Source organism: Manis javanica, chromosome 6 (genome assembly GCF_040802235.1).
Source record: "Manis javanica isolate MJ-LG chromosome 6, MJ_LKY, whole genome shotgun sequence".
In the NCBI taxonomy this organism is placed as follows: Eukaryota; Metazoa; Chordata; class Mammalia; order Pholidota; family Manidae; genus Manis; species Manis javanica.
The window spans coordinates 131,481,474-131,490,589 of record NC_133161.1 but is presented as its reverse complement, the minus strand read 5'-3'; the positions used below and the strand labels follow the sequence as shown (position 1 = coordinate 131,490,589).

Below are 9,116 nucleotides of genomic sequence, written 5' to 3'. Positions count from 1 at the left end.
CCCATGTTCTGTGAGTGTTCTGGAATGTAGGGTCTCAAATCTGGTCCATCTTTTGCATATGGGTCTCTTGGCCACATTGCCTTGGTCTATGGTATCTGATGAGTACAAGAGAAAGAGAATGGAAATAAATTTGCTGGGACTGGGAGCATACAGAGACCAAATGCTTTCAGAACCTTTCTTTTAACTCTTCAGAGCCACACTAACTTGAAGGGGCCAGAGAAGCTCACCATTAGTAAAATGCTCCTTCCATTTTCCTGCTGCTGAGCCCTGGTGTCCACTCCTGCCTCTTAGTCCTGTTCCTGTCTCCAGGCAGGACCATTCCTAGACCATCCCTATCACCCACGGTGTCTGGAGGAATTGCTATTCCCTTTGTAAGTGATTGACTTGCTATGTGACCACCAGCAATCACTTCCCCTTCCTGAGTTTGAGTTTTTTTTACATTGAAATGGGTAGATGGGCTTGGTGAGCTGTGTATAAGACTCTTTTAATTCTAGATGTCTTTGATTAGCATGTATGACTATGTCTAAACCTAATTACTTCTTAGTAATTCTGTGGGGGAATTTGTTTAGCATTGTCTGCTTAGCATTATGGTGATAAAGAACCTTGATCTTCAGGTAGATTGGGCGTGGTAGTAGGCTTGATAGCATTCAAGGGCCACTATCAAGGGAGATGATGGAAACAAGGTCTCTTAGATCTGAGGTTTTCTTGACAGCAAAATATCAGGATTATGAGTTAAGAGACTGGGCAGCTCAGGGCAGTCCACAGAGCAGGTTTTAGCAGCAGGGAAGACAGCCAGCTGGATCCCAGGGGCCATGGAATGGGGAGGTGAACTAAAAGGTTGGCAGGTGGGGGAGCTTGGCACAGAGGTGCCTGGAGAAGGTCAGGCTGGCAGGAGGCTTATGCAGAAAGCTCTGGCGGATGCAGCAGGAGACCAACTGTATGAACTAAAGTTTCCCAGTTCCTGGAAGGGGGTAAGCAGTGGGTGTGCCAGCCCTAGAGGCCTAGAAGAGACAGGGACTCACCTAGGAGGGGCAGGATGAGCAGTAGCTGAGCATAGTATCTGGGGCCCACAGGCAGGCACTGACACACCCCTGCCTAAGCCGGATCATGGGGTGCGAGCATCTGCAGCTTCGGGGACCTCACACACTCTCAGCTCACCTTCCCTTTCCCAGATGTTTGTCAGGCTGCAGTCCTGCTGCGTGAGATGGGGCTGGTGCTCCCCAGGATCCTGGGTGGGGGTCGAGGGGCAGGGGACCCCCTCCTTCCTGTCCTCTTCTGTACCTGCACATTGGCAGGGTCAGTGGAAGTCCTGGCTTAGTGGCCTGGAGGGCTTATAAACTGATGACGACTCTGTTCTGGAGGTGCAATTTGCTATTCCCGAGCCCCCACCCCCAAATAAATTGCTGCTCTTCACAGCAGGATTAAAGGATGCTTTTAATAATAATGCAAGAAGGTTATACATTTTTCCTCAGTCAAGCCTCTTATGAAAAAATAAACCAAAAACAGAACTCTGGATACAGGAATGCTATTTTTAGAAGCAGCAAACCAGTGTTCTCCCCTTACAGTGGGAAAGGAAGGACCTGCACTCAGAGAGGCCCTCCCAGGAGTCCCACACTTCCCTGCGTCAATACCTTTCAGGGAAGTGTTTTCCTTTTAGTTAGCAGGCAGGGAAACAGCAAGTCAGAGAAGCTGAAACAGCTGCTGGAGGGTGCACAGCTATAGCGGGAGGGCAGCAGGCCCCATGTGTTTCTGGTCCCAGCTGAGAGGGGGGACGTTACCTCCGTCCTGACCCTTTCATTCCACCAGGAGAAGCCCCCGCCTTCTGGGAGGTGTCCGCTCGTGGGGCTGCCTGGGAAACCGTCTGGAGCCAGGCTCTGCTCTGCTGTCCAGTTCTACTGAAGAGGCGCGCAGGGATAAAAGCCAGGAAGATTCTTAGACGATATCCAGTCCAGTGGTTTACATACTTGATTTTCCCAAACAATAATAATCTCCAGTGTCTACAACAGATAAAAGAATTGCTGTTCCTGCTTCAGGGGGGTTAAGCCCTGGGGTTGGGGGTGAGGCAGGCTGTGGTGGGGGCAGTGGTGGGTCACCTCTTCCTGGCTTCCCAAGTACCTCAGGGAGCTCCTGAGAGCCTCAGAAAAACCATGGACTGTACCATGCACCCATTTTGTGGGTATGGAGACTAAGGTTCCAGGGGATTTGCCCAAGATCACACAGCATCTGAGAGCTTGGAGCAGGGCCCAGGTCTCCTGGTTCATTCTATGTCCCTTAGTGGCTCAAGATAGTATGCCTGGCCAAGATGGGCTCTGAGGAAACCTCTGCTCTCTGCAGAGACCCGAGGCACTGGGTGGGTGAGTCTACAGCCTTTCCTGCCCCACCCCACTGCTCCAGGTTGCCCAGGACGCAGAACTGGCTGCGGCACAGTAACCTGCAATGTGCTTCTGGAGCTTGGCTTGGGGGGCTTCCTCACAGCCCGGCCGGGAGCACGGATGCCTCCACCAAGAAGCTGGAACTCTGCTGTTGATTTCTCATGATTGTGTTCATTTCAGTAAATGGGGTCCTTGAATGGGCTACCATGTGTGATTTAGTTCTTATCCTCATTTTTCAGATTTTGGTTCGAAAATACGGTTGCTGTAGGTAGATGACCTCAAAATTGAGGAATCTCCTGGCAAAAACGGGGCCTCTGTCCCCACTGTGGGATGCCGTTCCCGAATCAGGTGTGGCCCACTGCTGAAGTCCCCCGTTTCCTGGCAGTTCTTTTCCCTTGCCCTTCTCAGTGTGCCAAGCCCCACCCCCACACTGCCCTGCTCGCCCCCAGCTGCTCTGGGCCCTCAGCACGTGACATTGGGGGGAGGCGCGTCTAGGTCTGTCTTGCATCCAGTGCCAGTTATGAGCAGGTGCTGGAGACACACACAGCGAGGAGGTGCGGTCTGCTTGGTCATGCTCCTGGGGGAGGGGACATGTAAGCAGTATGGTGTGGTGAGTTCTGGGGGCATTCTGGGCTCATCAAACTGCATCCTGAAGAAGGCCCTCAGGAGAGGGAGACGGGGAAGGTATCCTACAGGGAGTACGGCAGAGCCCAGAGCCCAAGGGACATATCAGCCCCATTTAACTTTTCTCAGCATCAGGGAGTGTATCTGAGCCCTCTGATCCTATTTTCTTGAAGACTAACATTGCAGTGAAGGAAAACCACTGTTGGAGATTCCCCGGGGCTCCTGCACAGAGGCCGCTGCCCCGCTGAGAGAGGCAAAGACGAGCCAGAAAGTAGCTCATGCTCGCTGCCCAGCGATGGAGGACACCCCCGGGGAAGGTTAACATGTCATCATTAGCTCCTGCAGCAGGGGGCGCCCTCCCTCCCGGACCCAGGCCCCCTGCGGGACTGGCTCTAAGGACAGGAACTGGGTGCTCATTAGGTGAAGCCACTCCTCAAGTAGCCGCATGGCGTCCCCAGGCCCCGCTGGATCTGTAGAGAAGCGCCCTCCTCCATTTTTTTTAAATCTGGGTTCTTGCCTTTTCATGGCACTTTTCAATGGATAAAGAATGTTCACATCTGTCTACTGCTCTCTTGTCTGCTGTGAGCATTATCATTCCCCTTCACTGCTGAGAAGGGGGAGATTCAAGAGAAGATCCAACTTACACTGTTAACAAACAGGTGGGGAGCCAGGATTTGAATTGTTTTTTTGACAGTATCTCTTTTTAGTTTATCTCTGCTCCTGGGTTGGGAAGAGGAAAGGAAGAAAATAATATTTATTGATTGCCTCTCATATGGAGACACTATCTATATGAATAATAATTCCTACTTTATAGGTGAAGACTGAAGCCCAGAGGGGTTAAACAACGTGCCCTATGTTGCTCAGCTGCTGAGTGGTGAGCTGGAATTTAGCTTCAGGCTTCATTTCATTGTATCTTTCTTCTTTCCATGATATTCCCGATACTTCTGGCTCTGGGATAGGCTGGGTCCCTTCCCAATCTCTCCTCTGGGTTCAGGCACAGTGTAGCTCCCTTAAGTCTGCATGATGGAGCTTTGTGGGGGACTCAGCTATTTCCTTTATTTTAGCCAGAACCACATTTGGGGCCCCCCTGCAAAGCCTTATTTGTTTGGGTTAGTGGGTGTTTCAGAATTAGAACTAATTTCTGCAACAACAAGAACCTGGACAATGACCCCTTCTAGGTATCACCAGAAGTCACCGCACAGCTGACTGCAGTCCATGCAGCGGTAAGGGGACTTACCCTGAGACTGGCAGCCTGCCTGCAGGGTCCAGAGCCCTGGGCATTTCCAGCCTACTGCACCCTTCAGTGATACGCTGTCCCTGTGCCTGCCCTCCCCAGACCCTCCTGAGTCCTGTGGCTTTGGCTGTGTCTCCCATGCTGGATCCATTTGACTGGTCATTGAGGGAAAGAGGCTGGCCGGACCATTGTCATCAGCCTTGATCCCAAAGAGCAGGGGGCAGTGTGAGGGCCGTCTGACTCCTGGCTTCAGCATCGGCACAGAGGTCCTAGGATTATGCTCCAGTGTCCTGTAGGTGTCTTAGGCTTGACCCTAAAGGTCATTGACAGGAATGCTGAAGATAAATTACATGTCATATAATTAGGGTTAAGGGCCAATGAGTGAGATCTTCCAAATTTTGCTAATCAGTAAGCAAATGTAGGCACAATAGTTGTAGATGTGGCTGGTAGAAACTCAGAGAACTAAAGGAATTTCAGGACTATCTAATACAACCTATTCACGGATGCAAATAGGGCAGCCATAGAGGAGACGTGGTATCACTGATCACACAGCTGGGAAGCAGCAGAGCTGAGATCAGGATTCATGCTTACAGGTGCCTTTTTTTTTTGTAATTATGCCATGATGTTGCTACTTTGTATATTCTATTTCTTATCTTTATTTTGGCCCAAGGTACCAAATTATTTCAGATCAAAATGTTCATTTGGGCTCTAGATTAGCTGCATAATTGCTGTATGGATCTTCTGCTGGCAGCTCTTTGCTGGCAGGGGCCAGGCCCTGCCCTGTGACCTCTATTTCTGGGGGAGACATGCCGGAAAGGGTGAGTGCTCACTGGATCCCGCACAGCCCACTGCCTGCCCACGTGCCCCACCCACACCAAATACAGAGCTAAGAAAATAGCTAAGAATGAGAACAGAGGAGTTGAATTATGATAGGGAGGTGTGTTTTACCATATGTTAGAACATATCAAAAATCATTACTAACCAAGGCAGTATAGTAGCCAAGGAGGAGGAGAGGGATTTATATAGCGCAGAGTAACCCAGATAAGGGTCCTGATAGATTGTAGGAGGTCTGGCATCTCAGCAAGGGGTAAGCAATCAGGTACTATGGGGAAAAATGACTTGTTCTTTGGGAAAAATAAACTTTTTAGAACTTCACTTTATACCATATGTCAAAAGGGATATATGTCAATGGGAAATTGAAATTAGAATAAAATGTAAGTCTGTGCATACTTTGAAATAAAAAGCATATTTTAGACATAAAAGTAATAAAAGAAATAACAAGAATTTGATGATTTTTGAAAATTCTGTACATCAGAAGTGTTCTATAGAGAAAAGGAAAATGTAATGGAAAATGTTACAGCTATCAAAAACAAAGAATAAATTATCTGAAGAGCTCAGGCCTATATTGGGAAGAAAAATATTAAAACCCCATAAATAATAAAGATAATAAGTGGGCAGGTTGAAATACCAAGGTCTAAGAAACATATTAAAAAGGTTAATTCTTCCTAGAATCAAATAAGTGCAAATTAGTGAAAATGAGTTCCTATTTTCACTTACTAAATCAACAAAGATTTGAAAGATATGCTTTTGATGTGCTTCAAGAACTGAGGACATATTAGCAGCTTTCTCATATGCTGATCACTGATGGCAGGACTTTACAGCAGTGTGAGCACATGTATGAGAAGTCTTTATATATGTTCAAACCATTTGATTAAATAGTTCTCCTTTGTGTTTGAGATTCATGCACAAGGATGTTCATTCTAGTGTTACTTATTAGAATCACAACCCAAATATTAATTCCCTCTTTAAATCACTTATTCCTTAAATATCAAGACCTGCTATGTTCTACACACCATATTCAATATTGGGGATATGCTGGTGACTAGAAAGTACAGGGTTCCTGCAATTTGTGGAACTTAGTGTTTACTGGAGAGAAAAGAAACAAATGAGTAAAACAATTAAGAATTGTTTATCATTAAAAGAAAAAATTGTAACTGTGAGGTGACAGATGCTGACTAAACTTATTGTGGCAATTATTTTGCAACATATATATATACATATATAAAATCACTATGTTGTATACCTAAAACTATTACAATGCTATATGTCAATTATAGCTCAATAAAACTGGAAAGTAAGAAAATAGAGGATTGTTCAACTATGGTATACAACCATGGTATAATTATGGTATGTTCTTACACTAAAATATTATGTGACCTTTAAATGTGATGTCTATAAAGAATGACATGCATCCATCCAACAAATATTTGTGGAATACTTAATATGTACCTGGGACTATGGTAGGCATAGAGGATACAATTGTCAGGGACTATGGTAGGCATAGAGGATACAATTGTCAAAACAGACACATTTCCTGGCCTCATGGCCCTTACATAACCAGGAAATTCTATTACTGCTGATAAGGACTTTGGTACAGGACTAAGGTAGCCCATAGGAGAGGCTTTTACTGAAAATATGAGTAGTCAGAGAACTCTGCCTAGAAGAAATGTCATCTAAGCTGGGACACCAAGAATGAGTAAGAGTTAGCCAGATCAAGGGGTCAGAGGAGAATCCTGCTACAAACCGACATCAGGAAGTGCTTAGGAAAAAGGTAGGATACACAATTGTACATATAACATGACACCAATGGTATAGAAATCTGTAAAAACATACCAGGAAGAAATATAGTACTAAAATGTTAGCAGAGGCTGATGGAATTATATGTGATCTTTATTTCCTGCATGATTCCTTTCTGTGGAAGTCAGGCTACTGATTTGTTCATGCACAGTTTTCTCTTCCCTGGTGTCCTCAGGTAAATACTGGAGAGTTGTCTGGCTGGGCCCCTGGGCAGGGCAGTTGCTACGTACCACAAAGCAGAGGGGAGTCATCTGGGCTCCAAGGCTTCAAGAGAAGAGGCATATCTTCTTAAGAAGGTGTCCAGAGCACCACACATCGCCACCTGCAAACAGAAAGTGGAAAATTGTATTTTCAAGATGAACTGTTTAGGAGACCTTGGTGTTTCCATTTTGTTTTTGATAGAAAAGCCTCTCTCTGAATAAAGAGCAGCAGCCACTCCCTGGGTGAGTGCTGCTGGACTGTGTGTGGGGGGCGGATGGGGTGCAGGGGTGCTTTGTAAGCCTCTGAAGGGCAAGGAGGCTTCCCTGGGCAGCAGGCTCACCCTGGAGATGGGTGCTGTCCTGCCATCCCTCGCTGCGGAGCTTGCCCGAGACGGTCCTGCTCTGCAGCTTGGGATTTTCTGCTTCGGACGGGAAATCACTCCTCTTCTCAAGCCGCCCCCTTGGAGCTGACATTTCACGACTGCCCACTTCCAAGAATAAACTCTGAGCTCTGTGGCCCTGCCTCCAGATGTCCTGAATTTGGCTCTCCTTGACCTTGTCCTCTGCCTGGAGTGCGCTTCCTTTCTCCAGCCGCTAAACAAAGCCTGGGTGTTTTGTAAGATCCTTGTAAAAATCCTGCCTCTCTGTATAGTTTTCCCGATCCCCCCAATTCAAACAGGCACTTTTCTCTAACTTGTCTGACATTTACGGTCAGAAACACTCATCTGACATTTATCACATTCTGCCCTTTGCCAGTTATTTGTTACTGTGTTTGCAACTCCCCTCCCCGATGTGTGATCCACTGTCTTTACTGGAAAGGCAGCCATTCTTCTCCCATCTGTTGAGCTCCTCCTGAACACGCCCGGGCCCAGCTCAGAAGTCACTACAATCCTAAGCTTCCACTCTGGCTTTTTGTGAATCATAATTTATTTTTATCCACCAGAATGTATTCCCTGTAAGGCTAGAAGCTGTATCTAACTCATCCTAGCATTTCCCGAAGTGCCTAGCTGAGAGCTGGGGCTGCTGGGCAGTGTGATTAAATGCTGAGTGAATGGGTAGAAACGAGCCAAGGGCTTTCAAGGGCTGTTCTGTGTATTAGTGGTTCTATTTGGGGTGTGTTGTGCTTTTTATTTCATATTGCTTAGAAAGTACTATGTGCATAAAAGGTGCTTAATGAATCTGAGGTGCTGTATTAGTTGCAGTAAATATATCAATACTTTATTATTAATATATCAGTAAATACTGATCAAAGTCCATCAGAAAGAGGTAGATGGATGCCTGAGATGTTTCCCTCTCGCCCTGGGTAGCATTTCCACCTGGAACTGTTCCTATTCTGAGAATAAGACCCTGCAGCTGGTAAATAAGGCAGCCAGGTTTAAACCCAACAGCTGTCTGCACCTGTGACTAGTGTCTCTCTGCTGTCCACAGGCAAGGTGCCTTTACCCAGATCTCTACAGGAAGCACAGCTCCATCCAGGCCCTTTGTACCCTGCCAGGACCTCAGGCAGCAGGAAAGCATCCTGGGTCTGCTTCCAGTCTGCCCACTGGCCCCTGTGACACATGAACTGTGAAGAGTGGAGGCAGGATCAGAACAGCTACCAAACACCTGACAAATTCTAGGGGTAGGAGCCAGTTACCGATTAGTAATCCCTATTTACTACCCTGACTTGCCCGTTCATACAAGAGTCTCAGCTCTGGACCTGAAATCACCCCCCAGATTTACGCAGACTCTTCTGGAAGCTGGAGGCTCTTCCCTTCTTTCTCTCCTGCAAAGCATCTTACCAGAGGAGCTGTCTGTGCCCTGAAGCAGCCTCATAAGCATCTCATCAAAGAGAAAAGCAAAAACGAAACCAGACCCCAGAGTCTCCAGCTCAGCAGAGCCATGCTCTCTGACTGGCTGTATTCACCCTGACACTTTCTGTCCCTTGTTTTTCCCCCTGAGTGAAGCTGTTCTTTTGGTCCCATCAGCTCTCAGAGGGAAGCCTGGCACAGAGATCATTGCTTTTTAAAGTTGCTGAGGCATCATAGCCACTGAGAGCCCCCTCTGAGA

At 47.1% G+C, this 9,116-nt stretch overlaps 2 long non-coding RNA genes across 2 annotated transcripts; one reads left to right on the top strand and one right to left on the bottom strand.

Moving 5' to 3' along the window:
• Positions 1-2,892: 2,892 nt before the first annotated feature.
• Positions 2,893-7,159, top strand: LOC140850215 (uncharacterized). Its single transcript, XR_012132906.1, has 3 exons — positions 2,893-2,982; positions 3,811-3,870; positions 7,043-7,159. It is a non-coding gene; the product is annotated as an uncharacterized lncRNA (long non-coding RNA).
• Positions 6,943-7,958, bottom strand: LOC140850214 (uncharacterized). The gene is made up of 2 exons (XR_012132905.1): positions 7,409-7,958; positions 6,943-7,189 (listed from the first exon to the last, which is right to left on the bottom strand). It is a non-coding gene; the product is annotated as an uncharacterized lncRNA (long non-coding RNA).
• Positions 7,959-9,116: the final 1,158 nt, after the last annotated feature.